The 27,500-nt window shown below is 53.0% G+C and overlaps 41 non-coding genes and 8 pseudogenes across 41 annotated transcripts in view; all 49 read right to left on the reverse strand.

Annotated features, from left to right (window-relative positions):
• The window catches only part of LOC147188395 (5S ribosomal RNA), a 119-nt gene extending 94 nt beyond the window's left edge, over positions 1-25 (reverse strand). Inside the window, exon 1 of the ribosomal RNA XR_015098557.1 lies at positions 1-25. This exon is cut by the window's left edge and continues 94 nt beyond it. This is a non-coding gene — a ribosomal RNA (5S ribosomal RNA).
• A 363-nt stretch (positions 26-388) lies between these two features.
• LOC147188396 (5S ribosomal RNA) lies at positions 389-497 on the reverse strand (annotated as a pseudogene).
• Positions 498-862: 365 nt separating this feature from the next.
• LOC147188397 (5S ribosomal RNA) lies at positions 863-971 on the reverse strand (annotated as a pseudogene).
• Positions 972-1,335: 364 nt separating this feature from the next.
• On the reverse strand, positions 1,336-1,454 carry LOC147188398 (5S ribosomal RNA). The gene has a single exon (XR_015098050.1). It is a non-coding gene; the product is annotated as a 5S ribosomal RNA (ribosomal RNA).
• A 365-nt stretch (positions 1,455-1,819) lies between these two features.
• Positions 1,820-1,938, reverse strand: LOC147188399 (5S ribosomal RNA). Its single transcript, XR_015098558.1, has one exon. It is a non-coding gene; the product is annotated as a 5S ribosomal RNA (ribosomal RNA).
• Positions 1,939-2,302: 364 nt separating this feature from the next.
• On the reverse strand, positions 2,303-2,421 carry LOC147188400 (5S ribosomal RNA). The gene has a single exon (XR_015098307.1). It is a non-coding gene; the product is annotated as a 5S ribosomal RNA (ribosomal RNA).
• A 479-nt stretch (positions 2,422-2,900) lies between these two features.
• On the reverse strand, positions 2,901-3,019 carry LOC147188401 (5S ribosomal RNA). The gene has a single exon (XR_015098225.1). It is a non-coding gene; the product is annotated as a 5S ribosomal RNA (ribosomal RNA).
• A 479-nt stretch (positions 3,020-3,498) lies between these two features.
• Positions 3,499-3,607, reverse strand: LOC147188402 (5S ribosomal RNA; annotated as a pseudogene).
• A 478-nt stretch (positions 3,608-4,085) lies between these two features.
• On the reverse strand, positions 4,086-4,204 carry LOC147188403 (5S ribosomal RNA). Its single transcript, XR_015098002.1, has one exon. It is a non-coding gene; the product is annotated as a 5S ribosomal RNA (ribosomal RNA).
• A 366-nt stretch (positions 4,205-4,570) lies between these two features.
• On the reverse strand, positions 4,571-4,689 carry LOC147188404 (5S ribosomal RNA). Its single transcript, XR_015098055.1, has one exon. It is a non-coding gene; the product is annotated as a 5S ribosomal RNA (ribosomal RNA).
• Positions 4,690-5,168: 479 nt separating this feature from the next.
• On the reverse strand, positions 5,169-5,287 carry LOC147188405 (5S ribosomal RNA). The gene has a single exon (XR_015098260.1). It is a non-coding gene; the product is annotated as a 5S ribosomal RNA (ribosomal RNA).
• Positions 5,288-5,651: 364 nt separating this feature from the next.
• Positions 5,652-5,770, reverse strand: LOC147188406 (5S ribosomal RNA). The gene has a single exon (XR_015098559.1). It is a non-coding gene; the product is annotated as a 5S ribosomal RNA (ribosomal RNA).
• Positions 5,771-9,229: 3,459 nt separating this feature from the next.
• LOC147188407 (5S ribosomal RNA) lies at positions 9,230-9,338 on the reverse strand (annotated as a pseudogene).
• A 364-nt stretch (positions 9,339-9,702) lies between these two features.
• Positions 9,703-9,821, reverse strand: LOC147188408 (5S ribosomal RNA). The gene has a single exon (XR_015098261.1). It is a non-coding gene; the product is annotated as a 5S ribosomal RNA (ribosomal RNA).
• A 363-nt stretch (positions 9,822-10,184) lies between these two features.
• LOC147188409 (5S ribosomal RNA) lies at positions 10,185-10,303 on the reverse strand. Its single transcript, XR_015098560.1, has one exon. It is a non-coding gene; the product is annotated as a 5S ribosomal RNA (ribosomal RNA).
• A 364-nt stretch (positions 10,304-10,667) lies between these two features.
• Positions 10,668-10,786, reverse strand: LOC147188410 (5S ribosomal RNA). The gene has a single exon (XR_015098562.1). It is a non-coding gene; the product is annotated as a 5S ribosomal RNA (ribosomal RNA).
• Positions 10,787-11,150: 364 nt separating this feature from the next.
• On the reverse strand, positions 11,151-11,269 carry LOC147188411 (5S ribosomal RNA). The gene has a single exon (XR_015098563.1). It is a non-coding gene; the product is annotated as a 5S ribosomal RNA (ribosomal RNA).
• A 363-nt stretch (positions 11,270-11,632) lies between these two features.
• Positions 11,633-11,751, reverse strand: LOC147188412 (5S ribosomal RNA). The gene has a single exon (XR_015098564.1). It is a non-coding gene; the product is annotated as a 5S ribosomal RNA (ribosomal RNA).
• Positions 11,752-12,115: 364 nt separating this feature from the next.
• On the reverse strand, positions 12,116-12,234 carry LOC147188413 (5S ribosomal RNA). The gene has a single exon (XR_015098424.1). It is a non-coding gene; the product is annotated as a 5S ribosomal RNA (ribosomal RNA).
• Positions 12,235-12,598: 364 nt separating this feature from the next.
• Positions 12,599-12,717, reverse strand: LOC147188414 (5S ribosomal RNA). The gene has a single exon (XR_015098565.1). It is a non-coding gene; the product is annotated as a 5S ribosomal RNA (ribosomal RNA).
• A 364-nt stretch (positions 12,718-13,081) lies between these two features.
• On the reverse strand, positions 13,082-13,200 carry LOC147188415 (5S ribosomal RNA). The gene has a single exon (XR_015098067.1). It is a non-coding gene; the product is annotated as a 5S ribosomal RNA (ribosomal RNA).
• A 362-nt stretch (positions 13,201-13,562) lies between these two features.
• Positions 13,563-13,681, reverse strand: LOC147188416 (5S ribosomal RNA). Its single transcript, XR_015098167.1, has one exon. It is a non-coding gene; the product is annotated as a 5S ribosomal RNA (ribosomal RNA).
• Positions 13,682-14,044: 363 nt separating this feature from the next.
• LOC147188417 (5S ribosomal RNA) lies at positions 14,045-14,163 on the reverse strand. Its single transcript, XR_015098566.1, has one exon. It is a non-coding gene; the product is annotated as a 5S ribosomal RNA (ribosomal RNA).
• A 364-nt stretch (positions 14,164-14,527) lies between these two features.
• On the reverse strand, positions 14,528-14,646 carry LOC147188418 (5S ribosomal RNA). Its single transcript, XR_015098003.1, has one exon. It is a non-coding gene; the product is annotated as a 5S ribosomal RNA (ribosomal RNA).
• A 364-nt stretch (positions 14,647-15,010) lies between these two features.
• On the reverse strand, positions 15,011-15,129 carry LOC147188419 (5S ribosomal RNA). The gene has a single exon (XR_015098163.1). It is a non-coding gene; the product is annotated as a 5S ribosomal RNA (ribosomal RNA).
• A 363-nt stretch (positions 15,130-15,492) lies between these two features.
• LOC147188420 (5S ribosomal RNA) lies at positions 15,493-15,611 on the reverse strand. Its single transcript, XR_015098150.1, has one exon. It is a non-coding gene; the product is annotated as a 5S ribosomal RNA (ribosomal RNA).
• A 364-nt stretch (positions 15,612-15,975) lies between these two features.
• On the reverse strand, positions 15,976-16,094 carry LOC147188421 (5S ribosomal RNA). Its single transcript, XR_015098567.1, has one exon. It is a non-coding gene; the product is annotated as a 5S ribosomal RNA (ribosomal RNA).
• Positions 16,095-16,457: 363 nt separating this feature from the next.
• Positions 16,458-16,576, reverse strand: LOC147188422 (5S ribosomal RNA). Its single transcript, XR_015098568.1, has one exon. It is a non-coding gene; the product is annotated as a 5S ribosomal RNA (ribosomal RNA).
• A 364-nt stretch (positions 16,577-16,940) lies between these two features.
• Positions 16,941-17,059, reverse strand: LOC147188423 (5S ribosomal RNA). The gene has a single exon (XR_015098569.1). It is a non-coding gene; the product is annotated as a 5S ribosomal RNA (ribosomal RNA).
• A 364-nt stretch (positions 17,060-17,423) lies between these two features.
• LOC147188424 (5S ribosomal RNA) lies at positions 17,424-17,532 on the reverse strand (annotated as a pseudogene).
• Positions 17,533-17,896: 364 nt separating this feature from the next.
• Positions 17,897-18,015, reverse strand: LOC147188425 (5S ribosomal RNA). Its single transcript, XR_015098250.1, has one exon. It is a non-coding gene; the product is annotated as a 5S ribosomal RNA (ribosomal RNA).
• Positions 18,016-18,379: 364 nt separating this feature from the next.
• Positions 18,380-18,498, reverse strand: LOC147188426 (5S ribosomal RNA). The gene has a single exon (XR_015098459.1). It is a non-coding gene; the product is annotated as a 5S ribosomal RNA (ribosomal RNA).
• Positions 18,499-18,861: 363 nt separating this feature from the next.
• LOC147188427 (5S ribosomal RNA) lies at positions 18,862-18,980 on the reverse strand. The gene has a single exon (XR_015098485.1). It is a non-coding gene; the product is annotated as a 5S ribosomal RNA (ribosomal RNA).
• Positions 18,981-19,450: 470 nt separating this feature from the next.
• Positions 19,451-19,569, reverse strand: LOC147188428 (5S ribosomal RNA). The gene has a single exon (XR_015098243.1). It is a non-coding gene; the product is annotated as a 5S ribosomal RNA (ribosomal RNA).
• Positions 19,570-19,932: 363 nt separating this feature from the next.
• Positions 19,933-20,051, reverse strand: LOC147188429 (5S ribosomal RNA). Its single transcript, XR_015097878.1, has one exon. It is a non-coding gene; the product is annotated as a 5S ribosomal RNA (ribosomal RNA).
• Positions 20,052-20,415: 364 nt separating this feature from the next.
• Positions 20,416-20,534, reverse strand: LOC147188430 (5S ribosomal RNA). Its single transcript, XR_015098570.1, has one exon. It is a non-coding gene; the product is annotated as a 5S ribosomal RNA (ribosomal RNA).
• Positions 20,535-20,897: 363 nt separating this feature from the next.
• On the reverse strand, positions 20,898-21,016 carry LOC147188431 (5S ribosomal RNA). Its single transcript, XR_015098158.1, has one exon. It is a non-coding gene; the product is annotated as a 5S ribosomal RNA (ribosomal RNA).
• Positions 21,017-21,379: 363 nt separating this feature from the next.
• LOC147188432 (5S ribosomal RNA) lies at positions 21,380-21,498 on the reverse strand. The gene has a single exon (XR_015098571.1). It is a non-coding gene; the product is annotated as a 5S ribosomal RNA (ribosomal RNA).
• A 363-nt stretch (positions 21,499-21,861) lies between these two features.
• Positions 21,862-21,980, reverse strand: LOC147188433 (5S ribosomal RNA). The gene has a single exon (XR_015098573.1). It is a non-coding gene; the product is annotated as a 5S ribosomal RNA (ribosomal RNA).
• Positions 21,981-22,344: 364 nt separating this feature from the next.
• On the reverse strand, positions 22,345-22,463 carry LOC147188434 (5S ribosomal RNA). The gene has a single exon (XR_015098140.1). It is a non-coding gene; the product is annotated as a 5S ribosomal RNA (ribosomal RNA).
• Positions 22,464-22,827: 364 nt separating this feature from the next.
• LOC147188435 (5S ribosomal RNA) lies at positions 22,828-22,946 on the reverse strand. Its single transcript, XR_015098420.1, has one exon. It is a non-coding gene; the product is annotated as a 5S ribosomal RNA (ribosomal RNA).
• Positions 22,947-23,309: 363 nt separating this feature from the next.
• On the reverse strand, positions 23,310-23,428 carry LOC147188436 (5S ribosomal RNA). Its single transcript, XR_015097886.1, has one exon. It is a non-coding gene; the product is annotated as a 5S ribosomal RNA (ribosomal RNA).
• Positions 23,429-23,792: 364 nt separating this feature from the next.
• On the reverse strand, positions 23,793-23,911 carry LOC147188437 (5S ribosomal RNA). The gene has a single exon (XR_015098157.1). It is a non-coding gene; the product is annotated as a 5S ribosomal RNA (ribosomal RNA).
• Positions 23,912-24,275: 364 nt separating this feature from the next.
• LOC147188438 (5S ribosomal RNA) lies at positions 24,276-24,394 on the reverse strand. The gene has a single exon (XR_015098574.1). It is a non-coding gene; the product is annotated as a 5S ribosomal RNA (ribosomal RNA).
• A 481-nt stretch (positions 24,395-24,875) lies between these two features.
• On the reverse strand, positions 24,876-24,984 carry LOC147188439 (5S ribosomal RNA; annotated as a pseudogene).
• Positions 24,985-25,463: 479 nt separating this feature from the next.
• LOC147188440 (5S ribosomal RNA) lies at positions 25,464-25,582 on the reverse strand. Its single transcript, XR_015098575.1, has one exon. It is a non-coding gene; the product is annotated as a 5S ribosomal RNA (ribosomal RNA).
• A 479-nt stretch (positions 25,583-26,061) lies between these two features.
• Positions 26,062-26,170, reverse strand: LOC147188441 (5S ribosomal RNA; annotated as a pseudogene).
• Positions 26,171-26,533: 363 nt separating this feature from the next.
• On the reverse strand, positions 26,534-26,642 carry LOC147188442 (5S ribosomal RNA; annotated as a pseudogene).
• Positions 26,643-27,123: 481 nt separating this feature from the next.
• Positions 27,124-27,242, reverse strand: LOC147188443 (5S ribosomal RNA). Its single transcript, XR_015098396.1, has one exon. It is a non-coding gene; the product is annotated as a 5S ribosomal RNA (ribosomal RNA).
• Positions 27,243-27,500: the final 258 nt, after the last annotated feature.

Genomic DNA, 27,500 nt, shown 5'->3' on the forward strand with positions numbered 1-27,500 from the left:
TTCTCAGGGTAGTATGGCCGTAAGCGAGGGAAAACGTGAAAATTGTCCCCTTTATAGCAGACAGGGCACTACCGGGTCGGGGGCGGAGTAGTGGGGTGAATTATTTTCATTTATTCACCTCCTCGCGGGTGCACGAAGGAGGGGCCCGCTCCCGTGGTGGTTTGAGCGCTCAGCCTGTCAGGCTCGCATACGGTCCGCTGCGAGCACGCAGCTCCTCGGTACTTGATGTCTGTTGCAAAAGTGTGCTTTTCCAGCGGAGGTGCAACACATCAATAAGAGATTTAAAAATGTCAGTTCAACGTTGTGGCTCTCCCAGTTAAGGCTGAGGTGAAATAGTGGAGAAAAGGTAGCGCGAAATAACGTGAAAGAGTATTCACGTGGGTGCAAAAGCTTACAGCACCTGGTATTCCCAGGCGGTCTCCCATCCAAGTACTAACCAGGCCCGACCCTGCTTAGCTTCCGAGATCGGGCGTTCTCAGGGTAGTATGGCCTTAAGCGAGAAAAGAAGTTAAAATTGTCCCCTTTATAGCTGACAGGGCACTTCCGGGTCGGGGGCGGAATAGTGGGGTGAATTTTTTTTTTAATTATTCACCTCCTCGCGGGTGCACGAAGGAGGGGCCCGCTCCCGTGGTGGTTTGAGCGCTCAGCCTGTCAGGCTCGCATACGGTCCGCTGCGAGCACGCAGCTCCTCGGTACTTGATGTCTGTTGCAAAATTTTGCTTTTCCAGTGGAGGTGCAACACATCAATAAGAGATTTAAAAATATCAGTTCAACGTTGTGGGTCCCCAGTTAAGGCTGAGGTGAAAAAAGTGGAGAAAAGGTAGCGCGAAATAACGTGAAAGAGTGTTCACGTGGGTGCAAAAGCTTACAGCACCTGGTATTCCCAGGCGGTCTCCCATCCAAGTACTAACCAGGCCCGACCCTGCTGAGCTTCCGAGATCGGGCGTTCTCAGGGTAGTATGGCCGTAAGCGAGAAAAGAAGTGAAAATTGTCCCCTTTATAGCAGACAGGGCACTTCCGGGTCGGGGGCGGAGTAGTGGGGTGAATGTTTTTCATTTATTCACCTCCTCGCGGGTGCACGAAGGAGGGGCCCGCTCCCGTGGTGGTTTGAGCGCTCAGCCTGTCACGCTTGCATACGGCCCGCTGCGAGCACGCAGCTCCTCGGTACTTGATGTCTGTTGCAAAAGTGTGCTTTTCCAGCGGAGGTGCAACACATCAATAAGAGATTTAAAAATATCAGTTCAACGTTGAGGGTCCCCCAGTTAAGGCTGAGGTGAAAAAAGTGGAGAAAAGGTAGCGCGAAATAACGTGAAAGAGTGTTCACGAGGGTGCAAAAGCTTACAGCACCTGGTATTCCCAGGCGGTCTCCCATCCAAGTACTAACCAGGCCCGACCCTGCTTAGCTTCCGAGATCGGACGAGATCGGGCGTTCTCAGGGTAGTATGGCCGTAAGGGAGGGAAAACGTGAAAATTGTCCCCTTTATAGCAGACAGGGCACTACCGGGTCGGGGGCGGAGTAGTGGGGTGAATTTTTTTCATTTATTCACCTCCTCGCGGGTGCACGAAGGAGGGGCCCGCTCCCGTGGTGGTTTCGAGCGCTCAGCCTGTCAGGCTCGCATACGGTCCGCTGCGAGCACGCAGCTCCTCGGTACTTGATGTCTGTTGCAAAAGTGTGCTTTTCCAGCGGAGGTGCAACACATCAATAAGAGATTTAAAAATATCAGTTCAACGTTGAGGGTCCCCCAGTTAAGGCTGAGGTGAAAAAAGTGGAGAAAAGGTAGCGCGAAATAACGTGAAAGAGTGTTCACGAGGGTGCAAAAGCTTACAGCACCTGGTATTCCCAGGCGGTCTCCCATCCAAGTACTAACCAGGCCCGACCCTGCTTAGCTTCCGAGATCGGACGAGATCGGGCGTTCTCAGGGTAGTATGGCCGTAAGCGAGAAAAGAAGTGAAAATTGTCCCCTTTATAGCAGACAGGGCCCTTCCGGGTCGGGGCCGGAGTAGTGGGGTGAATTTTTTTCATTTATTCACCTCCTCGCGAGTGCACGAAGGAGGGCCCCGCTCCCGTGGTGGTTTGAGCGCTCAGCCTGTCAGGCTCGCATACGGCCCGCTGCGAGCACGCAGCTCCTCGGTACTTGATGTCTGTTGCAAAAGTGTGCTTTTCCAGCGGAGGTGCAACACATCAATAAGAGATTTAAAAATATCAGTTCAACGTTGAGGGTCCCCCAGTTAAGGCTGAGGTGAAAAAAGTGGAGAAAAGGTAGCGCGAAATAACGTGAAAGAGTGTTCACGTGGGTGCAAAAGCTCACAGCACCTGGTATTCCCAGGCGGTCTCCCATCCAAGTAGTAACCAGGCCCGACCCTGCTTAGCTTCCGAGATCGGACGAGATCGGGCGTTCTCAGGGTAGTATGGCCGTAAGCGAGAAAAGAAGTGAAAATTGTCCCTTTTATAGCTGACAGGGCACTTCCGGGTCGTGGGCGGAGTAGTGGGGTGATTTTTTTTCATTTATTCACCTCCTCGCGGGTGCACGAAGGAGGGGCCCGCTCCCGTGGTGATTTGAGCGCTCAGCCTGTCAGTTTCGCATACGGTCCGCTGCGAGCACGCAGCTCCTCGGTACTTGATGTCTGTTGCAAAATGTTGCTTTTCCAGTGGAGGTGCAAAAGCATCCAGCAGGCGGAAATCCAAAGCTGCTTCTTGTCCAAGTGCTATCATGACCGAGCAGCGTGCAGACGGCTCCCTCTGTTGGACATTATTTTATTCCAAAGAGACGTTGATCTGTCAAATCAACTTGAAGGAAACGATTTCAAAACACAGGATAAGTGAAAGTTGAATGACAAATGAAAGCCAAAATTTTAGGCAAGAGCAGTGATTTGTGTTGTGATTTGGAGGTGGGTGCAAAAGCTTACAGCACCTGGTATTCCCAGGCGGTCTCCCATCCAAGTACTAACCAGGCCCGACCCTGCTTAGGTTCCGAGATCGGACGAGATCGGGCGTTCTCAGGGTAGTATGGCCGTAAGCGAGAAAAGAAGTGAAAATTGTCCCCTTTATAGCTGACAGGGCAGTTCCGGGTCGGGGGCGGAGTAGTGGGGTGAATTTTTTTCATTTATTCACCTCCTCGCGAGTGCACGAAGGAGGGGCCCGCTCCCGTGGTGGTTTGAGCGCTCAGCCTGTCAGGCTCGCATACGGTCCGCTGCGAGCACGCAGCTCCTCGGTACTTGATGTCTGTTGCAAAAATTTGCTTTTCCAGTGGAGGTGCAAAAGCATGCAGCAGGCGGAAATCCCAAGCTGCTTCTTGTCCAAGTGCTATCATGACCGAGCAGCGTGCAGACGGCTCCCTCTGTTGGACATTATTTTATTCCAAAGAGACGTTGATCTGTCAAATCAACTTGAAGGAAACGATTTCAAAACACAGGATAAGTGAAAGTTGAATGACAAATGAAAGCCAAAATTTTAGGCAAGAGCAGTGATTTGTGTTGTGAATTGGAGGTGGGTGCAAAAGCTTACAGCACCTGGTATTCCCAGGCGGTCTCCCATCCAAGTACTAACCAGGCCCGACCCTGCTTAGCTTCCGAGATCGGGCGTTCTCAGGGTAGTATGGCCGTAAGCGAGAAAAAATGTGAAAATTGTCCCCTTTATAGCTGACAGGCACTTCCGGGTCGGGGGTGGAGTGGTGGGGTGAATTTTTTTCATTTATTCACCTCCTCCCGAGTGCACGAAGGAGGGGCCCGCTCCCGTGGTGGTTTGAGCGCTCAGCCTGTCAGGCTCGCATACGGTCCGCTGCGAGCACGCAGCTCCTCGGTACTTGATGCCTGTTGCAAAAGTGTGCTTTTCCAGCGGAGATGCAAAAGCATGCAGCAGGCGGAAATCCCAAGCTGCTTCTTGTCCAAGTGCTATCATGACCGAGCCCCGTGCAGACGGCTCCCTCTGTTGGACATTATTTTATTCCAAAGAGACGTTGATCTGTCAAATCAACTTGAAGGAAACGATTTCAAAACACAGGATAAGTGAAAGTTGAATGACAAATGAAAGCCAAAATTTTAGGCAAGAGCAGTGATTTGTGTTGTGAATTGGAGGTGGGTGCAAAAGCTTACAGCACCTGGTATTCCCAGGCGGTCTCCCATCCAAGTACTAAACAGGCCCGACCCTGCTTAGCTTCCGAGATCGGACGAGATCGGGCGTTCTCAGGGTAGTATGGCCGTAAGCGAGAAAAGAAGTGAAAATTGTCCCCTTTATAGCTGACAGGGCACTTCCGGGTCGGGGGCGGAATAGTGGGGTGAATTTTTTTTTTAATTATTCACCTCCTCGCGCGTGCACGAAGGAGGGGCCCGCTCCCGTGGTGGTTTGAGCGCTCAGCCTGTCAGCCTCGCATACGGTCCGCTGCGAGCACGCAACTCCTCGGTACTTGATGTCTGTTGCAAAAGTGTGCTTTTCCAGCGGAAGTGCAACACATCAATAAGAGATTTAAAAATATCAGTTCAACGTTGTGGGTCCCCCAGTTAAGGCTGAGGTGAAAAAAGTGGAGAAAAGGTAGCGCGAAATAACGTGAAAGAGTGTTCACGTGGGTGCAAAAGCTTACAGCACCTGGTATTCCCAGGCGGTCTCCCATCCAAGTACTAACCAGGCCCGACCCTGCTTAGCTTCCGAGATCGGACGAGATCGGGCGTTCTCAGGGTAGTATGGCCGTAGGCGGGAAAAGAAGTGAAAATTGTCCCCTTTATAGCTGACAGGGCACTTCCGGGTCGGGGGCGGAGTAGTGGGGTGATTTTTTTTCATTTATTCACCTCCTCGCGAGTGCACGAAGGAGGGGCCCGCTCCCGTGGTGGTTTGAGCGCTCAGCCTGTCAGGCTCGCATACGGTCCGCTGCAAGCACGCAGCTCCTCGGTACTTGATGTCTGTTGCAAAAATTTGCTTTTCCAGTGGAGGTGCAAAAGCATGCAGCAGGCGGAAATCCCAAGCTGCTTCTTGTCCAAGTGCTATCATGACCGAGCAGCGTGCAGACGGCTCCCTCTGTTGGACATTATTTTATTCCAAAGAGACGTTGATCTGTCAAATCAACTTGAAGGAAACGATTTCAAAACACAGGATAAGTGAAAGTTGAATGACAAATGAAAGCCAAAATTTTAGGCAAGAGCAGTGATTTGTGTTGTGAATTGGAGGTGGGTGCAAAAGCTTACAGCACCTGGTATTCCCAGGCGGTCTCCCATCCAAGTACTAACCAGGCCCGACCCTGCTTGGCTTCCGAGATCGGACGAGATCGGGCGTTCTCAGGGTAGTATGGCCGTAAGGGAGAAAAGAAGTGAAAATTGTCCCCTTTATAGCTGACAAGGCAGTTCCGGGTCGGGGGCGGAGTGGTGGGGTGAATTTTTTTCATTTATTCACCTCCTCCCGAGTGCACGAAGGAGGGGCCCGCTCCCGTGGTGGTTTGAGCGCTCAGCCTGTCAGGCTCGCATACGGTCCGCTGCGAGCACGCAGCTCCTCGGTACTTGATGTCTGTTGCAAAATTTTGCTTTTCCAGTGGAGGTGCAACACATCAATAAGAGATTTAAAAATATCAGTTCAACGTTGTGGGTCCCCCAGTTAAGGCTGAGGTGAAAAAAGTGGAGAAAAGGTAGCGCGAAATAACGTGAAAGAGTGTTCACGTGGGTGCAAAAGCTTACAGCACCTGGTATTCCCAGGCGGTCTCCCATCCAAGTACTAACCAGGCCCGACCCTGCTTAGCTTCCGAGATCGGACGAGATCGGGCGTTCTCAGGGTAGTATGGCCGTAAGCGAGAAAAGAAGTGAAAATTGTCCCCTTTATAGCTGACAGGGCACTTCCGGGTCGGGGGCGCAGTAGTGGGGTGAATTTTTTTCATTTATTCACCTCCTCCCGAGTGCACGAAGGAGGGGCCCGCTCCCGTGGTGGTTTGAGCGCTCAGCCTGTCAGGCTCGCATACGGTCCGCTGCGAGCACGCAGCTCCTCGGTACTTGATGTCTGTTGCAAAAGTGTGCTTTTCCAGCGGAGGTGCAACACATCAATAAGAGATTTAAAAATGTCAGTTCAACGTTGGGGCCCGGCCGGGCTCAGCCCGAAGAGGCAACGTGGGTCCCCCTTCTCATGGTCTCACCACCCGTGGGAGGGGTCAAAGGGGTCGGGTGCAATGCGAGCTGGGCGGCAGCCAAAGGCGGGGACCCTGGCGGTCCGATCCTCGGCTGCAGAAGCTAGCTCTTGGGACATGGAATGTCACCTCTCTGGCAGGGAAGGAGCCCGAGCTGGTGTGTGAGGTAGAGAAGTTCCGACTGGATATAGTCGGACTTGCCTCCACACACAGCCTGGGTTCTGGTACTAGTTCTCTCGAGAGGGGTTGGACTCTCTTCCACTCTGGAGTTGCTCATGGTGAGAGGCGCAGAGCAGGTGTGGGCATACTCATTGCCCCCCGGCTCAGTGCCTGTACATTGGGGTTCACACCGGTAGACGAGAGGGTTGCTTCCCTCCGCCTTCGGGTGGGGGGACGGGTCCTGACTGTTGTTTGTGCATATGCACCAAACGGCAGCTCAGCATACCCACCCTTTTTGGAGTCCTTGGAGGGTGTGCTGGAGAGTACTCCTGCTGGGGACTCCCTTGTTCTGCTGGGGGACTTCAATGCTCACGTGGGCAATGACAGTGAGACCTGGAGGGGCGTGATTGGGAGGAACGGCCCCCCCGATCAGAACTCGAGTGGTGTTTTGTTATTGGACTTCTGTGCTCGCCACGGATTGTCCATAACGAACACCTTGTTCAAACATAAGGGTGTCCATATGTGCACTTGGCACCAGGACACCCTAGGCCGTAGTTCGATGATCGACCTTGTGGTTGTATCATCGGATTTGCGGCCGCATGTTTTGGACACTCGGGTGAAGAGAGGGGCGGAGCTGTCAACTGATCACCACCTGGTGGTGAGTAGGCTCCGATGGTGGGGGAAGATGCCGGTCCGTCCTGGCAGACCCAAACGTATTGTGAGGGTTTGTTGGGAGCGTCTGGCAGAATCCCCTGTCAGAAGGAGTTTCAACTCCCACCTCCGACAGAGCTTTTCCCATGTTCCGGGGGAGACGGGGGACATTGAGTCCGAGTGGACCATGTTCCGTGCCTCTATTGTTGAGGCGGCCAATCTGAGTTGTGGCCGTAAGGTGGTTGGTGCCTGTCGTGGCGGCAACCCTCGTACTCGCTGGTGGACACCAGCAGTAAGGGATGCCGTCAAGCTGAAGAAGGAGTCCTATCGAGCCTTTATGGCCTGTGGGACCCCAGAGGCAGCTGACGGGTATCGACTGGCCAAGCGGAACGCAGCTTCGGTGGTCGCCGAGGCAAAAACCCGAGCGTGGGAAGAGTTCGGTGAGGCCATGGAAGCCGACTTCCGGACGGCTTCGAGGAAATTCTGGTCCACCATCCGACGTCTCAGGAGGGGGAAGCAGTGCACCACTAACACTGTGTACAGTGGGGATGGGGCGCTGCTGACTTCGACTCGGGACGTTGTGAACCGGTGGGCAGAGTACTTCGAAGACCTCCTCAACTCCACCAACACGTCTTCCTTGGAGGAAGCAGAGTCTGAGGACCCTGAGGTGGGCTCTCCTATCTCTGTGGTTGAAGTCACCGATGTGGTTAAAAAGCTCCTCGGTGGCAGGGCCCCAGGGGTGGATGAGATCCGCCCGGAGTTCCTCAAGGCTCTGGATGTTGTGGGGCTGTCCTGGTTGACACGCCTCTGCAACATCGCGTGGTCAACGGGGAGAGTGCCTCTGGATTGGCAGACCGGGGTGGTAGTCCCTCTTTTTAAAAGGGGGGACCGGAGGGTGTGTTCCAACTACAGAGGGATCACACTCCTCAGCCTCCCTGGTAAGGTCTATTCAGGGGTGCTGGAGAGGAGGGTCCGTCAGGAAGTCGAGCCTCAGATTGAGGAGGAGCAGTGTGGTTTTCGTCCCGGCCGTGGAACAGTGGACCAGCTCTACACCCTTAGCAGGGTCCTCGAGGGTATGTGGGAATTCGCCCAACCAGTCTACATGTGTTTTGTGGACTTGGAGAAGGCGTTTGACCGTGTCCCTCGGGGAGTTCTGTGGGGGGTGCTTCGTGGGTATGGGGTACCGAACCCCCTGATACGGGCTATTCGGTCACTATACCACCGATGTCAGAGTTTGGTTCGCATTGCCGGCAGTAAGTCGGAATCGTTTCCAGTGAGGGTAGGACTCCGCCAAGGCTGCCCTTTGTCGCCGATTCTGTTCATAATCTTTATGGACAGAATTTCTAGGCGCAGCCGAAGCGTTGAGGGCGTCCGTTTTGGTGGCCTCAGTATTGCATCCCTGCTTTTTGCAGATGATGTGGTGCTGTTGGCTCCTTCAAACGGGGCTCTCCAACTCTCACTGGAGCGTTTCGCAGCTGAGTGTGAAGCGGTTGGGATGAAAATCAGCACCTCCAAATCTGAAACCATGGTCCTCAGTCGGAAAAGGGTGGAGTGCCCCCTCCGGGTCGGGGGAGAGATCTTGCCCCAAGTGGAGGAGTTTAAGTATCTTGGGGTCTTGTTCACGAGTGAGGGCAGGAGGGAGCGAGAGATCGACAGGCGGATCGGTGCAGCGTCTGCTGTGATGCGGACGTTGTATCGGTCTGTCGTGGTGAAGAAGGAGCTGAGCCAAAGGGCGAAGCTCTCAATTTACCGGTCGATCTACGTTCCAACCCTCATCTATGGTCACGAGCTATGGGTCGTGACCGAAAGAACGAGATCCCGGATACAAGCGGCCGAAATGAGTTTTCTCCGCAGGGTGTCCGGGCTCTCCCTTAGAGATAAGGTGAGAAGCTCGGTCATCCGGGAGGGGCTCAGAGTCGAGCCGCTTCTCCTCCACATCGAGAGGAGCCAGATGAGGTGGCTTGGGCATCTGATTCGGATGCCTCCTGAACGCCTCCCTGGTGAGGTGTTCCGGGCATGTCCCACCGGGAGGAGACCCCGGGGAAGACCCAGGACACGCTGGAGTGACTATGTCACCCAGCTGGCCTGGGAACGCCTCGGGATCCCCCGGGGAGAGCTGGAAGAAGTAGCTAGGGAGAGGGAAGTCTGGGCTTCCCTGCTAAAGCTGTTGCCCCCGCGACCCGGCCCCGGATAAGCGGTAGAAGATGGATGGATGGATGGATGGAGTTCAACGTTGTGGGTCCCCCAGTTAAGGCTGAGGTGAAAAAAGTGGAGAAAAGGTAGCGCGAAATAACGTGAAAGAGTGTTCACGTGGGTGCAAAAGCTTACAGCACCTGGTATTCGCAGGCGGTCTCCCATCCAAGTACTAACCAGGCCCGACCCTGCTTAGCTTCCGAGATCGGGCGTTCTCAGGGTAGTATGGCCGTAAGCGAGAAAAGAAGTGAAAATTGTCCCCTTTATAGCTGACAGGGCACTTCCGGGTCGGGGGCGCAGTAGTGGGGTGAATTTTTTTCATTTATTCACCTCCTTGCGAGTGCACGAAGGAGGGGCCCGCTCCCGTGGTGGTTTGAGCGCTCAGCCTGTCAGGCTCGCATACGGTCCGCTGCGAGCACGCAGCTCCTCGGTACTTGATGTCTGTTGCAAAAGTGTGCTTTTCCAGCGGAGGTGCAACACATCAATAAGAGATTTAAAAATGTCAGTTCAACGTTGTGGGTCCCCCAGTTAAGGCTGAGGTGAAAAAAGTGGAGAAAAGGTAGCGCGAAATAACGTGAAAGAATGTTCACGTGGGTGCAAAAGCTTACAGCACCTGTTATTCCCAGGCGGTCTCCCATCCAAGTACCAACCAGGCCCGACCCTGCTTAGCTTCCGAGATCGGACGAGATCGGGCGTTCTCAGGGTAGTATGGCCGTAAGCGAGAAAAGAAGTGAAAATTGTCCCTTTTATAGCTGACAGGGCACTTCCGGGTCGGGGGCGGAGTAGTGGGGTGATTTTTTTTCATTTATTCACCTCCTCGCGAGTGCACGAAGGAGGGGCCCGCTCCCGTGGTGGTTTGAGCGCTCAGCCTGTCAGGCTCGCATACGGTCCGCTGCGAGCACGCAGCTCCTCGGTACTTGATGTCTGTTGCAAAAGTGTGCTTTTCCAGCGGAGGTGCAACACATCAATAAGAGATTTAAAAATGTCAGTTCAACGTTGTGGCTCTCCCAGTTAAGGCTGAGGTGAAAAAGTGGAGAAAAGGAAGCGCGAAATAACGTGAAAGAGTATTCACGTGGGTGCAAAAGCTTACAGCACCTGGTATTCCCAGGCGGTCTCCCATCCAAGTACTAACCAGGCCCGACCCTGCTTAGCTTCCGAGATCGGACGAGATCGGGCGTTCTCAGGGTAGTATGGCCGTAAGCGAGAAAATAAGTGAAAATTGTCCCCTTTATAGCTGACAGGGCACTTCCGGGTCGGGGGCGCAGTAGTGGGGTGAATTTTTTTCATTTATTCACCTCCTCGCGAGTGCACGAAGGAGGGGCCCGCTCCCGTGGTGGTTTGAGCGCTCAGCTTGTCAGGCTCGCATACGGTCCGCTGCGAGCACGCAGCTCCTCGGTACTTGATGTCTGTTGCAAAAGTGTGCTTTTCCAGCGGAGGTGCCACACATCAATAAGAGATTTAAAAATATCAGTTCAACGTTGAGGGTCCCCCAGTTAAGGCTGAGGTGAAAAAAGTGGAGAAAAGGTAGCGCGAAATAACGTGAAAGAGTGTTCACGTGGGTGCAAAAGCTTACAGCACCTGGTATTCCCAGGCGGTCTCCCATCCAAGTACTAACCAGGCCCGACCCTGCTTAGCTTCCGAGATCGGACGAGATCGGGCGTTCTCAGGGTAGTATGGCCGTAAGCGAGGGAAAACGTGAAAATTGTCCCCTTTATAGCAGACAGGGCACTTCCGGGTCGGGGGCGGAGTAGTGGGGTGAATTTTTTTCATTTATTCACGTCCTCGCGGGTGCACGAAGGAGGGGCCCGCTCCCGTGGTGGTTTGAGCGCTCAGCCTGTCAGGCTCGCATACGGCCAGCTGCGAGCACGCAGCTCCTCGGTACTTGATGTCTGTTGCAAAAGTGTGCTTTTCCAGCGGAGGTGCAACACATCAATAAGAGATTTAAAAATATCAGTTCAACGTTGAGGGTCCCCCAGTTAAGGCTGAGGTGAAAAAAGTGGAGAAAAGGTAGCGCGAAATAACGTGAAAGAGTGTTCACGTGGGTGCAAAAGCTTACAGCACCTGGTATTCCCAGGCGGTCTCCCATCCAAGTACTAACCAGGCCCGACCCTGCTTAGCTTCCGAGATCGGACGAGATCGGGCGTTCTCAGGGTAGTATGGCCGTAAGCGAGAAAAGAAGTGAAAATTGTCCCCTTTATAGCTGACAGGGCACTTCCGGGTCGGGGGCGGAGTAGTGGGGTGAATTTTTTTCATTTATTCACCTCCTCGCGGGTGCACGAAGGAGGGGCCCGCTCCCGTGGTGGTTTGAGCGCTCAGCCTGTCAGGCTCGCATACGGTCCGCTGCGAGCACGCAGCTCCTCGGTACTTGATGTCTGTTGCAAAAGTGTGCTTTTCCAGCGGAGGTGCAACACATCAATAAGAGATTTAAAAATGTCAGTTCAACGTTGAGGCTCTCCCAGTTAAGGCTGAGGTGAAAAAGTGGAGAAAAGGAAGCGCGAAATAACGTGAAAGAGTATTCACGTGGGTGCAAAAGCTTACAGCACCTGGTATTCCCAGGCGGTCTCCCATCCAAGTACTAACCAGGCCCGACCCTGCTTAGCTTCCGAGATCGGACGAGATCGGGCGTTCTCAGGGTAGTATGGCCGTAAGCGAGAAAAGAAGTGAAAATCGTCCCCTTTATAGCTGACAGGGCACTTCCGGGTCGGGGGCGGAGTGGTGGGGTGAATTTTTTTCATTTATTCACCTCCTCCCGAGTGCACGAAGGAGGGGCCCGCTCCCGTGGTGGTTTGAGCGCTCAGCCTGTCAGGCTCGCATACGGTCCGCTGCGAGCACGCAGCTCCTCGGTACTTGATGTCTGTTGCAAAAGTGTGCTTTTCCAGCGGAGGTGCAACACATCAATAAGAGATTTAAAAATATCAGTTCAACGTTGTGGGTCCCCCAGTTAAGGCTGAGGTGAAAAAAGTGGAGAAAAGGTAGCGCGAAATAACGTGAAAGAGTGTTCACGTGGGAGCAAAAGCTTACAGCACTTGGTATTCCCAGGCGGTCTCCCATCCAAGTACTAACCAGGCCCGACCATGCTTAGCTTCCGAGATCGGACGAGATCGGGCGTTCTCAGGGTAGTATGGCCGTAAGCGAGAAAATAAGTGAAAATTGTCCCCTTTATAGCTGACAGGGCACTTCCGGGTCGGGGGCGCAGTAGTGGGGTGAATTTTTTTCATTTATTCACCTCCTCGCGAGTGCACGAAGGAGGGGCCCGCTCCCGTGGTGGTTTGAGCGCTCAGCCTGTCAGGCTCGCATACGGCCAGCTGCGAGCACGCAGCTCCTCGGTACTTGATGTCTGTTGCAAAAGTGTGCTTTTCCAGCGGAGGTGCAACACATCAATAAGAGATTTAAAAATATCAGTTCAACGTTGAGGGTCCCCCAGTTAAGGCTGAGGTGAAAAAAGTGGAGAAAAGGTAGCGCGAAATAACGTGAAAGAGTGTTCACGTGGGTGCAAAAGCTTACAGCACCTGGTATTCCCAGGCGGTCTCCCATCCAAGTACTAACCAGGCCCGACCCTGCTTAGCTTCCGAGATCGGACGAGATCGGGCGTTCTCAGGGTAGTATGGCCGTAAGCGAGAAAAGAAGTGAAAATTGTCCCCTTTATAGCTGACAGGGCACTTCCGGGTCGGGGGCGGAGTGGTGGGGTGAATTTTTTTCATTTATTCACCTCCTCCCGAGTGCACGAAGGAGGGGCCCGCTCCCGTGGTGGTTTGAGCGCTCAGCCTGTCAGGCTCGCATACGGCCCGCTGCGAGCACGCAGCTCCTCGGTACTTGATGTCTGTTGCAAAAGTGTGCTTTTCCAGCGGAGGTGCGACACATCAATAAGAGATTTAAAAATGTCAGTTCAACGTTGAGGGTCCCCCAGTTAAGGCTGAGGTGAAAAAAGTGGAGAAAAGGTAGCGCGAAATAACGTGAAAGAGTGTTCACGTGGGTGCAAAAGCTTACAGCACCTGGTATTCCCAGGCGGTCTCCCATCCAAGTACTAACCAGGCCCGACCCTGCTTAGCTTCCGAGATCGGACGAGATCGGGCTTTCTCAGGGTAGTATGGCCGTAAGCGAGAAAAGAAGTGAAAATCGTCCCCTTTATAGCTGACAGGGCACTTCCGGGTCGGGGGCGGAGTGGTGGGGTGAATTTTTTTCATTTATTCACCTCCTCCCGAGTGCACCAAGGAGGGGCCCGCTCCCGTGGTGGTTGAGCGCTCAGCCTGTCAGGCTCGCATACGGTCCGCTGCGAGCACGCAGCTCCTCGGTACTTGATGTCTGTTGCAAAAGTGTGCTTTTCCAGCGGAGGTGCAACACATCAATAAGAGATTTAAAAATATCAGTTCAACGTTGTGGCTCTCCCAGTTAAGGCTGAGGTGAAAAAGTGGAGAAAAGGAAGCACGAAATAACGTGAAAGAGTGTTCACGTGGGTGCAAAAGCTTACAGCACCTGGTATTCCCAGGCGGTCTCCCATCCAAGTACTAACCAGGGCCGACCCTGCTTAGCTTCCGAGATCGGACGAGATCGGGCGTTCTCAGGGTAGTATGGCCGTAAGCGAGAAAAGAAGTGAAAATTGTCCCCTTTATAGCTGACAGGGCACTTCCGGGTCGGGGGCGGAGTAGTGGGGTGAATTTTTTTCATTTATTCACCTCCTCGCGGGTGCACGAAGGAGGGGCCCGCTCCCGTGGTGGTTTGAGCGCTCAGCCTGTCAGGCTCGCATACGGTCCGCTGCGAGCACGCAGCTCCTCGGTACTTGATGTCTGTTGCAAAAGTGTGCTTTTCCAGCGGAGGTGCAACACATCAATAAGAGATTTAAAAATGTCAGTTCAACGTTGAGGCTCTCCCAGTTAAGGCTGAGGTGAAAAAGTGGAGAAAAGGAAGCGCGAAATAACGTGAAAGAGTATTCACGTGGGTGCAAAAGCTTACAGCACCTGGTATTCCCAGGCGGTCTCCCATCCAAGTACTAACCAGGCCCGACCCTGCTTAGCTTCCGAGATCGGACGAGATCGGGCGTTCTCAGGGTAGTATGGCCGTAAGCGAGAAAAGAAGTGAAAATTGTCCCCTTTATAGCTGACAGGGCACTTCCGGGTCGGGGGCGCAGTAGTGGGGTGAATTTTTTTCATTTATTCACCTCCTCGCGAGTGCACGAAGGAGGGGCCCGCTCCCGTGGTGGTTTGAGCGCTCAGCCTGTCAGGCTCGCATACGGCCAGCTGCGAGCACGCAGCTCCTCGGTACTTGATGTCTGTTGCAAAAGTGTGCTTTTCCAGCGGAGGTGCAACACATCAATAAGAGATTTAAAAATATCAGTTCAACGTTGAGGGTCCCCCAGTTAAGGCTGAGGTGAAAAAAGTGGAGAAAAGGTAGCGCGAAATAACGTGAAAGAGTGTTCACGTGGGTGCAAAAGCTTACAGCACCTGGTATTCCCAGGCGGTCTCCCATCCAAGTACTAAACAGGCCCGACCCTGCTTAGCTTCCGAGATCGGACGAGATCGGGCGTTCTCAGGGTAGTATGGCCGTAAGCGAGAAAAGAAGTGAAAATCGTCCCCTTTATAGCTGACAGGGCACTTCCGGGTCGGGGGCGGAGTGGTGGGGTGAATTTTTTTCATTTATTCACCTCCTCCCGAGTGCACGAAGGAGGGGCCCGCTCCCGTGGTGGTTTGAGCGCTCAGCCTGTCAGGCTCGCATACGGTCCGCTGCGAGCACGCAGCTCCTCGGTACTTGATGTCTGTTGCAAAAGTGTGCTTTTCCAGCGGAGGTGCAACACATCAATAAGAGATTTAAAAATATCAGTTCAACGTTGTGGGTCCCCCAGTTAAGGCTGAGGTGAAAAAAGTGGAGAAAAGGTAGCGCGAAATAACGTGAAAGAGTGTTCACGTGGGTGCAAAAGCTTACAGCACTTGGTATTCCCAGGTGGTCTCCCATCCAAGTACTAACCAGGCCCGACCCTGCTTAGCTTCCGAGATCGGACGAGATCGGGCGTTCTCAGGGTAGTATGGCCGTAAGCGAGAAAAGAAGTGAAAATCGTCCCCTTTATAGCTGACAGGGCACTTCCGGGTCGGGGGCGGAGTGGTGGGGTGAATTTTTTTCATTTATTCACCTCCTCCCGAGTGCACGAAGGAGGGGCCCGCTCCCGTGGTGGTTTGAGCGCTCAGCCTGTCAGGCTCGCATACGGTCCGCTGCGAGCACGCAGCTCCTCGGTACTTGATGTCTGTTGCAAAAGTGTGCTTTTCCAGCGGAGGTGCAACACATCAATAAGAGATTTAAAAATGTCAGTTCAACGTTGTGGCTCTCCCAGTTAAGGCTGAGGTGAAAAAGTGGAGAAAAGGAAGCGCGAAATAACGTGAAAGAGGGTTCACGTGGGTGCAAAAGCTTACAGCACCTGGTATTCCCAGGCGGTCTCCCATCCAAGTACTAACCAGGCCCGACCCTGCTTAGCTTCTGAGATCGGACGAGATCGGGCGTTCTCAGGGTAGTATGGCCGTAAGCGAGGGAAAACGTGAAAATTGTCCCCTTTATAGCAGACAGGGCACTTCCGGGTCGGGGGCGGAGTAGTGGGGTGAATTTTTTTCATTTATTCACGTCCTCGCGGGTGCACGAAGGAGGGGCCCGCTCCCGTGGTGGTTTGAGCGCTCAGCCTGTCAGGCTCGCATACGGCCAGCTGCGAGCACGCAGCTCCTCGGTACTTGATGTCTGTTGCAAAAGTGTGCTTTTCCAGCGGAGGTGCAACACATCAATAAGAGATTTAAAAATATCAGTTCAACGTTGAGGGTCCCCCAGTTAAGGCTGAGGTGAAAAAAGTGGAGAAAAGGTAGCGCGAAATAACGTGAAAGAGTGTTCACGTGGGTGCAAAAGCTTACAGCACCTGGTATTCCCAGGCGGTCTCCCATCCAAGTACTAACCAGGCCCGACCCTGCTTAGCTTCCGAGATCGGACGAGATCGGGCGTTCTCAGGGTAGTATGGCCGTAAGCGAGAAAAGAAGTGAAAATTGTCCCCTTTATAGCTGACAGGGCACTTCCGGGTCGGGGGCGGAGTAGTGGGGTGAATTTTTTTCATTTATTCACCTCCTCGCGGGTGCACGAAGGAGGGGCCCGCTCCCGTGGTGGTTTGAGCGCTCAGCCTGTCAGGCTCGCATACGGTCCGCTGCGAGCACGCAGCTCCTCGGTACTTGATGTCTGTTGCAAAAGTGTGCTTTTCCAGCGGAGGTGCAACACATCAATAAGAGATTTAAAAATGTCAGTTCAACGTTGAGGCTCTCCCAGTTAAGGCTGAGGTGAAAAAGTGGAGAAAAGGAAGCGCGAAATAACGTGAAAGAGTATTCACGTGGGTGCAAAAGCTTACAGCACCTGGTATTCCCAGGCGGTCTCCCATCCAAGTACTAACCAGGCCCGACCCTGCTTAGCTTCCGAGATCGGACGAGATCGGGCGTTCTCAGGGTAGTATGGCCGTAAGCGAGAAAAGAAGTGAAAATCGTCCCCTTTATAGCTGACAGGGCACTTCCGGGTCGGGGGCGGAGTGGTGGGGTGAATTTTTTTCATTTATTCACCTCCTCCCGAGTGCACGAAGGAGGGGCCCGCTCCCGTGGTGGTTTGAGCGCTCAGCCTGTCAGGCTCGCATACGGTCCGCTGCGAGCACGCAGCTCCTCGGTACTTGATGTCTGTTGCAAAAGTGTGCTTTTCCAGCGGAGGTGCAACACATCAATAAGAGATTTAAAAATATCAGTTCAACGTTGAGGGTCCCCCAGTTAAGGCTGAGGTGAAAAAAGTGGAGAAAAGGTAGCGCGAAATAACGTGAAAGAGTGTTCACGTGGGTGCAAAAGCTTACAGCACCTGGTATTCCCAGGCGGTCTCCCATCCAAGTACTAACCAGGCCCGACCCTGCTTAGCTTCCGAGATCGGACGAGATCGGGCGTTCTCAGGGTAGTATGGCCGTAAGCGAGGGAAAACGTGAAAATTGTCCCCTTTATAGCAGACAGGGCACTTCCGGGTCGGGGGCGGAGTAGTGGGGTGAATTTTTTTCATTTATTCACCTCCTCGCGGGTGCACGAAGGAGGGGCCCGCTCCCGTGGTGGTTTGAGCGCTCAGCCTGTCAGGCTCGCATACGGTCCGCTGCGAGCACGCAGCTCCTCGGTACTTGATGTCTGTTGCAAAAGTGTGCTTTTCCAGCGGAGGTGCAACACATCAATAAGAGATTTAAAAATATCAGTTCAACGTTGAGGGTCCCCCAGTTAAGGCTGAGGTGAAAAAAGTGGAGAAAAGGTAGCGCGAAATAACGTGAAAGAGTGTTCACGTGGGTGCAAAAGCTTACAGCACCTGGTATTCCCAGGCGGTCTCCCATCCAAGTACTAACCAGGCCCGACCCTGCTTAGCTTCCGAGATCGGGCGTTCTCAGGGTAGTATGGCCGTAAGCGAGAAAAGAAGTGAAAATTGTCCCCTTTATAGCTGACAGGGCACTTCCGGGTCGGGGGCGGAGTAGTGGGGTGAATTTTTTTCATTTATTCACCTCCTCGCGAGTGCACGAAGGAGGGGCCCGCTCCCGTGGTGGTTTGAGCGCTCAGCCTGTCAGGCTCGCATACGGCCAGCTGCGAGCACGCAGCTCCTCGGTACTTGATGTCTGTTGCAAAAGTGTGCTTTTCCAGCGGAGGTGCAACACATCAATAAGAGATTTAAAAATATCAGTTCAACGTTGAGGGTCCCCCAGTTAAGGCTGAGGTGAAAAAAGTGGAGAAAAGGTAGCGCGAAATAACGTGAAAGAGTGTTCACGTGGGTGCAAAAGCTTACAGCACCTGGTATTGCCAGGCGGTCTCCCATCCAAGTACTAACCAGGCCCGACCCTGCTTAGCTTCCGAGATCGGACGAGATCGGGCGTTCTCAGGGTAGTATGGCCGTAAGCGAGAAAAGAAGTGAAAATTGTCCCCTTTATAGCTGACAGGGCACTTCCGGGTCGGGCGCGCAGTAGTGGGGTGAATTTTTTTCATTTATTCACCTCCTCCCGAGTGCACGAAGGAGGGGCCCGCTCCCGTGGTGGTTTGAGCGCTCAGCCTGTCAGGCTCGCATACGGTCCGCTGCGAGCACGCAGCTCCTCGGTACTTGATGTCTGTTGCAAAAGTGTGCTTTTCCAGCGGAAGTGCAACACATCAATAAGAGATTTAAAAATATCAGTTCAACGTTGTGGGTCCCCCAGTTAAGGCTGAGGTGAAAAAAGTGGAGAAAAGGTAGCGCGAAATAACGTGAAAGAGTATTCACGTGGGTGCAAAAGCTTACAGCACCTCGTATTGCCAGGCGGTCTCCCATCCAAGTACTAACCAGGCCCGACCCTGCTTAGCTTCCGAGATCGGACGAGATCGGGCGTTCTCAGGGTAGTATGGCCGTAAGCGAGAAAAGAAGTGAAAATTGTCCCCTTTATAGCTGACAGGGCACTTCCGGGTCGGGGGCGCAGTAGTGGGGTGAATTTTTTTCATTTATTCACCTCCTCCCGAGTGCACGAAGGAGGGGCCCGCTCCCGTGGTGGTTTGAGCGCTCAGCCTGTCAGGCTCGCATACGGTCCGCTGCGAGCACGCAGCTCCTCGGTACTTGATGTCTGTTGCAAAAGTGTGCTTTTCCAGCGGAGGTGCAACACATCAATAAGAGATTTAAAAATGTCAGTTCAACGTTGTGGCTCTCCCAGTTAAGGCTGAGGTGAAATATTGGAGAAAAGGTAGCGCGAAATAACGTGAAAGAGTATTCACGTGGGTGCAAAAGCTTACAGCACCTGGTATTCCCAGGCGGTCTCCCATCCACGTACTAACCAGGCCCGACCCTGCTTAGCTTCCGAGATCGGACGAGATCGGGCGTTCTCAGGGTAGTATGGCCTTAAGAAGTGAAAATTGTCCCCTTTATAGCTGACAGGGCAGTTCCGGGTCGGGGGCGGAGTGGTGGGGTGATTTTTTTTCATTTATTCACCTCCTCCCGAGTGCACGAAGGAGGGGCCCGCTCCCGTGGTGGTTTGAGCGCTCAGCCTGTCAGGCTCGCATACGGTCCGCTGCGAGCACGCAGCTCCTCGGTACTTGATGTCTGTTGCAAAATTTTGCTTTTCCAGTGGAGGTGCAAAAGCATCCAGCAGGCGGAAATCCCAAGCTGCTTCTTGTCCAAGTGCTATCATGACCGAGCCCCGTGCAGACGGCTCCCTCTGTTGGACATTATTTTATTCCAAAGAGACGTTGATCTGTCAAATCAACTTGAAGGAAACGATTTCAAAACACAGGATAAGTGAAAGTTGAATGACAAATGAAAGCCAAAATTTTAGGCAAGAGCAGTGATTTGTGTTGTGAATTGGAGGTGGGTGCAAAAGCTTACAGCACCTGGTATTCCCAGGCGGTCTCCCATCCAAGTACTAACCAGGCCCGACCCTGCTTAGCTTCGGAGATCGGACGAGATCGGGCGTTCTCAGGGTAGTATGGCCGTAAGCGAGAAAAGAAGTGAAAATTGTCCCTTTTATAGCTGACAGGGCACTTCCGGGTCGGGGGTGGAGTGGTGGGGTGAATTTTTTTCATTTATTCACCTCCTCCCGAGTGCACGAAGGAGGGGCCCGCTCCCGTGGTGGTTTGAGCGCTCAGCCTGTCAGGCTCGCATACGGCCAGCTGCGAGCACGCAGCTCCTCGGTACTTGATGTCTGTTGCAAAAGTGTGCTTTTCCAGCGGAGGTGCAACACATCAATAAGAGATTTAAAAATGTCAGTTCAACGTTGTGGCTCTCCCAGTTAAGGCTGAGGTGAAAAAGTGGAGAAAAGGAAGCGCGAAATAACGTGAAAGAGTGTTCACGTGGGTGCAAAAGCTTACAGCACCTGGTATTCCCAGGCGGTCTCCCATCCAAGTACTAACCAGGCCCGACCCTGCTTAGCTTCCGAGATCTGACGAGATCGGGCGTTCTCAGGGTAGTATGGCCGTAAGCGAGAAAAGAACTGAAAATTGTCCCCTTTATAGCTGACAGGGCACTTCCGGGTCGGGGGCGCAGTAGTGGGGTGATTTTTTTTCATTTATTCACCTCCTCGCGAGTGCACGAAGGAGGGGCCCGCTCCCGTGGTGGTTTGAGCGCTCAGCCTGTCAGGCTCGCATACGGCCAGCTGCGAGCACGCAGCTCCTCGGTACTTGATGTCTGTTGCAAAAGTGTGCTTTTCCAGCGGAGGTGCCACACATCAATAAGAGATTTAAAAATATCAGTTCAACGTTGAGGGTCCCCCAGTTAAGGCTGAGGTGAAAAAGGTGGAGAAAAGGTAGCGCGAAATAACGTGAAAGAGTGTTCACGTGGGTGCAAAAGCTTACAGCACCTGGTATTCCCAGGCGGTCTCCCATCCAAGTACTAACCAGGCCCGACCCTGCTTAGCTTCCGAGATCGGACGAGATCGGGCGTTCTCAGGGTAGTATGGCCGTAAGCGAGGGAAAACGTGAAAATTGTCCCCTTTATAGCAGACAGGGCACTTCCGGGTCGGGGGCGGAGTGGTGGGGTGATTTTTTTTCATTTATTCACCTCCTCCCGAGTGCACGAAGGAGGGGCCCGCTCCCGTGGTGGTTTGAGCGCTCAGCCTGTCAGGCTCGCATACGGTCCGCTGCGAGCACGCAGCTCCTCGGTACTTGATGTCTGTTGCAAAAGTGTGCTTTTCCAGCGGAGGTGCAACACATCAATAAGAGATTTAAAAATGTCAGTTCAACGTTGTGGCTCTCCCAGTTAAGGCTGAGGTGAAAAAGTGGAGAAAAGGAAGCGCGAAATAACGTGAAAGAGTGTTCACGTGGGTGCAAAAGCTTACAGCACCTGGTATTCCCAGGCGGTCTCCCATCCAAGTACTAACCAGGCCCGACCCTGCTTAGCTTCCGAGATCGGACGAGATCGGGCGCCCTCGGGGTAGTATGGCCGTAAGCGAGAAAAGAAGTGAAAATGGTCCCCTTTATAGCTGACAGGGCACTTCCGGGTCGAGGGCGCAGTAGTGGGGTGAATTTTTTTCATTTATTCACCTCCTCGCGAGTGCACGAAGGAGGGGCCCGCTCCCGTGGTGGTTTGAGCGCTCAGCCTGTCAGGCTCGCATACGGTCCGCTGCGAGCACGCAGCTCCTCGGTACTTGATGTCTGTTGCAAAAGTGTGCTTTTCCAGCGGAGGTGCAACACATCAATAAGAGATTTAAAAATGTCAGTTCAACGTTGTGGCTCTCCCAGTTAAGGCTGAGGTGAAAAAGTGGAGAAAAGGAAGCGCGAAATAATGTGAAAGAGTGTTCACGTGGGTGCAAAAGCTTACAGCACCTGGTATTCCCAGGCGGTCTCCCATCCAAGTACTAACCAGGCCCGACCCTGCTTAGCTTCCGAGATCGGACGAGATCGGGCGTTCTCAGGGTAGTATGGCCGTAAGCGACAAAGGAAGTGAAAATTGTCCCTTTTATAGCTGACAGGGCACTTCCGGGTCGGGGGTGGAGTGGTGGGGTGAATTTTTTTCATTTATTCACCTCCTCCCGAGTGCACGAAGGAGGGGCCCGCTCCCGTGGTGGTTTGAGCGCTCAGCCTGTCAGGCTCGCATACGGTCCGCTGCGAGCACGCAGCTCCTCGGTACTTGATGTCTGTTGCAAAAGTGTGCTTTTCCAGCGGAGGTGCAACACATCAATAAGAGATTTAAAAATGTCAGTTCAACGTTGTGGCTCTCCCAGTTAAGGCTGAGGTGAAAAAGTGGAGAAAAGGAAGCGCGAAATAACGTGAAAGAGTATTCACGTGGGTGCAAAAGCTTACAGCACCTGGTATTCCCAGGCGGTCTCCCATCCAAGTACTAACCAGGCCCGACCCTGCTTAGCTTCCGAGATCGGACGAGATCGGGCGTTCTCAGGGTAGTATGGCCGTAAGCGAGAAAATAAGTGAAAATTGTCCCCTTTATAGCTGACAGGGCACTTCCGGGTCGGGGGTGGAGTGGTGGGGTGAATTTTTTTCATTTATTCACCTCCTCCCGAGTGCACGAAGGAGGGGCCCGCTCCCGTGGTGGTTTGAGCGCTCAGCCTGTCAGGCTCGCATACGGTCCGCTGCGAGCACGCAGCTCCTCGGTACTTGATGTCTGTTGCAAAAGTGTGCTTTTCCAGCGGAGGTGCCACACATCAATAAGAGATTTAAAAATATCAGTTCAACGTTGAGGGTCCCCCAGTTAAGGCTGAGGTGAAAAAAGTGGAGAAAAGGAAGCGCGAAATAACGTGAAAGAGTATTCACGTGGGTGCAAAAGCTAACAGCACCTGGTATTCCCAGGCGGTCTCCCATTCAAGTACTAACCAGGCCCGACCCTGCTTAGCTTCCGAGATCGGACGAGATCGGGCGTTCTCAGGGTAGTATGGCCGTAAGCGAGAAAAGAAGTGGAAATTGTCCCCTTTATAGCTGACAGGACAGTTCCGGGTCGGGGGCGGAGTGGTGGGGTGAATTTTTTTCATTTATTCACCTCCTCCCGAGTGCACGAAGGAGGGGCCCGCTCCCGTGGTGGTTTGAGCGCTCAGCCTGTCAGGCTCGCATACGGTCCGCTGCGAGCACGCAGCTCCTCGGTACTTGATGTCTGTTGCAAAATTTTGCTTTTCCAGTGGAGGTGCAACACATCAATAAGAGATTTAAAAATATCAGTTCAACGTTGTGGGTCCCCCAGTTAAGGCTGAGGTGAAAAAAGTGGAGAAAAGGTAGCGCGAAATAACGTGAAAGAGTATTCACGTGGGTGCAAGAGCTTACAGCACCTCGTATTCCCAGGCGGTCTCCCATCCAAGTACTAACCAGGCCCGATCCTGCTTAGCTTCCGAGATCGGACGAGATCGGGCGTTCTCAGGGTAGTATGGCCGTAAGCGAGAAAAGAAGTGAAAATTGTCCCTTTTATAGCTGACAGGGCACTTCCGGGTCGGGGGCGGAGTAGTGGGGTGATTTTTTTTCATTTATTCACCTCCTCGCGAGTGCACGAAGGAGGGGCCCGCTCCCGTGGTGGTTTGAGCGCTCAGCCTGTCAGGCTCGCATACGGCCCGCTGCGAGCACGCAGCTCCTCGGTACTTGATGTCTGTTGCAAAAGTGTGCTTTTCCAGCGGAGGTGCAACACATCAATAAGAGATTTAAAAATGTCAGTTCAACGTTGTGGCTCTCTCAGTTAAGGCTGAGGTGAAAAAGTGGAGAAAAGGAAGCGCGAAATAACGTGAAAGAGTATTCACGTGGGTGCAAAAGCTTACAGCACCTGGTATTCCCAGGCGGACTCCCATCCAAGTACTAACCAGGCCCGACCCTGCTTAGCTTCCGAGATCGGACGAGATCGGGCGTTCTCAGGGTAGTATGGCCGTAAGCGAGAAAAGAAGTGAAAATCGTCCCCTTTATAGCTGACAGGGCACTTCCGGGTCGGGGGCGGAGTGGTGGGGTGAATTTTTTTCATTTATTCACCTCCTCCCGAGTGCACGAAGGAGGGGCCCGCTCCCGTGGTGGTTTGAGCGCTCAGCCTGTCAGGCTCGCATACGGTCCGCTGCGAGCACGCAGCTCCTCGGTACTTGATGTCTGTTGCAAAAGTGTGCTTTTCCAGCGGAGTTGCAACACATCAATAATAGATTTAAAAATATCAGTTCAACGTTGAGGGTCCCCCAGTTAAGGCTGAGGTGAAAAAAGTGGAGAAAAGGTAGCGCGAAATAACGTGAAAGAGTGTTCACGTGGGTGCAAAAGCTTATAGCACCTGGTATTCCCAGGCGGTCTCCCATCCAAGTACTAACCAGGCCCGACCCTGCTTAGCTTCCGAGATCGGACGAGATCGGGCGTTCTCAGGGTAGTATGGCCGTAAGCGAGAAAAGAAGTGAAAATTGTCCCTTTTATAGCTGACAGGGCACTTCCGGGTCGGGGGCGGAGTAGTGGGGTGATTTTTTTTCATTTATTCACCTCCTCGCGAGTGCACGAAGGAGGGGCCCGCTCCCGTGGTGGTTTGAGCGCTCAGCCTGTCAGGCTCGCATACGGTCCGCTGCGAGCACGCAGCTCCTCGGTACTTGATGTCTGTTGCAAAATTTTGCTTTTCCAGTGGAGGTGCAACACATCAATAAGAGATTTAAAAATATCAGTTCAACGTTGTGGGTGCCCCAGTTAAGGCTGAGGTGAAAAAAGTGGAGAAAAGGTAGCGCGAAATAACGTGAAAGAGTGTTCACGTGGGTGCAAAAGCTTACAGCACCTGGTATTCCCAGGCGGTCTCCCATCCAAGTACTAACCAGGCCCGACCCTGCTTAGCTTCCGAGATCGGACGAGATCGGGCGTTCTCAGGGTAGTATGGCCGTAAGCGAGAAAAGAAGTGAAAATTGTCCCTTTTATAGCTGACAGGGCACTTCCGGGTCGGGGGCGGAGTAGTGGGGTGATTTTTTTTTTCATTTATTCACCTCCTCGCGAGTGCACGAAGGAGGGGCCCGCTCCCGTGGTGGTTTGAGCGCTCAGCCTGTCAGGCTCGCATACGGTCCGCTGCGAGCACGCAGCTCCTCGGTACTTGATGTCTGTTGCAAAAATTTGCTTTTCCAGTGGAGGTGCAAAAGCATCCAGCAGGCGGAAATCCCAAGCTGCTTCTTGTCCAAGTGCTATCATGACCGAGCCCCGTGCAGACGGCTCCCTCTGTTGGACATTATTTTATTCCAAAGAGACGTTGATCTGTCAAATCAACTTGAAGGAAACGATTTCAAAACACAGGATAAGTGAAAGTTGAATGACAAATGAAAGCCAAAATTTTAGGCAAGAGCAGTGATTTGTGTTGTGAATTGGAGGTGGGTGCAAAAGCTTACAGCACCTGGTATTCCCAGGCGGTCTCCCATCCAAGTACTAACTAGGCCCGACCCTGCTTAGCTTCGGAGATCGGGCGTTCTCAGGGTAGTATGGCCGTAAGCGAGAAAAGAAGTGAAAATTGTCCCCTTTATAGCTGACAGGGCACTTCCGGGTCGGGGGCGGAGTAGTGGGGTGAATTTTTTTCATTTATTCACCTCCTCCCGAGTGCACGAAGGAGGGGCCCGCTCCCGTGGTGGTTTGAGCGCTCAGCCTGTCAGGCTCGCATACGGTCCGCTGCGAGCACGCAGCTCCTCGGTACTTGATGTCTGTTGCAAAAATTTGCTTTTCCAGTGGAGGTGCAAAAGCATCCAGCAGGCAGAAATCCCAAGCTGCTTCTTGTCCAAGTGCTATCATGACCGAGCCCCGTGCAGACGGCTCCCTCTGTTGGATATTATTTTATTCCAAAGAGACGTTGATCTGTCAAATCAACTTGAAGGAAACGATTTCAAAACACAGGATAAGTGAAAGTTGAATGACAAATGAAAGCCAAAATTTTAGGCAAGAGCAGTGATTTGTGTTGTGAATTGGAGGTGGGTGCAAAAGCTTACAGCACCTGGTATTCCCAGGCGGTCTCCCATCCAAGTACTAACCAGGCCCGACCCTGCTTAGCTTCCGAGATCGGACGAGATCGGGCGTTCTCAGGGTAGTATGGCCGTAAGCGAGAAAAGAAGTGAAAATTGTCCCTTTTATAGCTGACAGGGCACCTCCGGGTCGGGGGCGGAGTAGTGGGGTGATTTTTTTTCATTTATTCACCTCCTCGCGGGTGCACGAAGGAGGGGCCCGCTCCCGTGGTGGTTTGAGCGCTCAGCCTGTCAGGCTCGCATACGGTCCGCTGCGAGCACGCAGCTCCTCGGTACTTGATGTCTGTTGCAAAATTTTGCTTTTCCAGTGGAGGTGCAAAAGCATCCAGCAGGCGGAAATCCCAAGCTGGTTCTTGTCCAAGTGCTATCATGACCGAGCAGCGTGCAGACGGCTCCCTCTGTTGGACATTATTTTATTTCAAAGAGACGTTGATCTGTCAAATCAACTTGAAGGAAACGATTTCAAAACACAGGATAAGTGAAAGTTGAATGACAAATGAAAGCCAAAATTTTAGGCAAGAGCAGTGATTTGTGTTGTGAATTGGAGGTGGGTGCAAAAGCTTACAGCACCTGGTATTCCCAGGCGGTCTCCCATCCAAGTACTAACCAGGCCCGACCCTGCTTAGCTTCCGAGATCGGGAGTTCTCAGGGTAGTATGGCCGTAAGCGAGAAAAGAAGTGAAAATTGTCCCCTTTATAGCTGACAGGGCACTTCCGGGTCGGGGGTGGAGTAGTGGGGTGATTTTTTTTCATTTATTCACCTCCTCGCGAGTGCACGAAGGAGGGGCCCGCTCCCGTGGTGGTTTGAGCGCTCAGCCTGTCAGGCTCGCATACGGCCCGCTGCGAGCACGCAGCTCCTCGGTACTTGATGTCTGTTGCAAAAGTGTGCTTTTCCAGCGGAGGTGCAACACATCAATAAGAGATTAAAAAATGTCAGTTCAACGTTGTGGCTCTCCCAGTTAAGGCTGAGGTGAAAAAGTGGAGAAAAGGAAGCGCGAAATAACGTGAAAGAGTGTTCACGTGGGTGCAAAAGCTTACAGCACCTGGTATTCCCAGGCGGTCTCCCATCCAAGTACTAACCAGGCACGACCCTGCTTAGCTTCCGAGATCGGGCGTTCTCAGGGTAGTATGGCCGTAAGCGAGAAAATAAGTTAAAATTGTCCCATTTATAGCTGACAGGGCACTTCCGGGTCGGGGGCGGAGTAGTGGGGTGAATTTTTTTTTAATTTATTCACCTCCTCGCGGGTGCACGAAGGAGGGGCCCGCTCCCGTGGTGGTTTGAGCGCTCAGCCTGTCAGGCTCGCATACGGTCCGCTGCGAGCACGCAGCTCCTCGGTACTTGATGTCTGTTGCAAAGATTTGCTTTTCCAGTGGAGGTGCAAAAGCATGCAGCAGGCGGAAATCCCAAGCTGCTTCTTGTCCAAGTGCTATCATGACCGAGCAGCGTGCAGACGGCTCCCTCTGTTGGACATTATTTTATTCCAAAGAGACGTTGATCTGTCAAATCAACTTGAAGGAAACGATTTCAAAACACAGGATAAGTGAAAGTTGAATGACAAATGAAAGCCAAAATTTTAGGCAAGAGCAGTGATTTGTGTTGTGAATTGGAGGTGGGTGCAAAAGCTTACAGCACCTGGTATTCCCAGGCGGTCTCCCATCCAAGTACTAACCAGTTCCGACCCTGCTTAGCTTCCGAGATCGGACGAGATCGGGCGTTCTCAGGGTAGTATGGCCGTAAGCGAGAAAAGAAGTGAAAATTGTCCCTTTTATAGCTGACAGGGCACTTCCGGGTCGGGGGTGGATTGGTGGGGTGAATTTTTTTCATTTATTCACCTCCTCCCGAGTGCACGAAGGAGGGGCCCGCTCCCGTGGTGGTTTGAGCGCTCAGCCTGTCAGGCTCGCATACGGTCCGCTGCGAGCACGCAGCTCCTCGGTACTTGATGTCTGTTGCAAAAGTGTGCTTTTCCAGCGGAGGTGCAACACATCAATAAGAGATTT

This window comes from Hippocampus guttulatus, chromosome 20 (assembly GCF_054856545.1).
Source record: "Hippocampus guttulatus isolate MCC_2025c chromosome 20, RoL_Hgut_1.0, whole genome shotgun sequence".
NCBI classification, from domain to species: Eukaryota; Metazoa; Chordata; class Actinopteri; order Syngnathiformes; family Syngnathidae; genus Hippocampus; species Hippocampus guttulatus.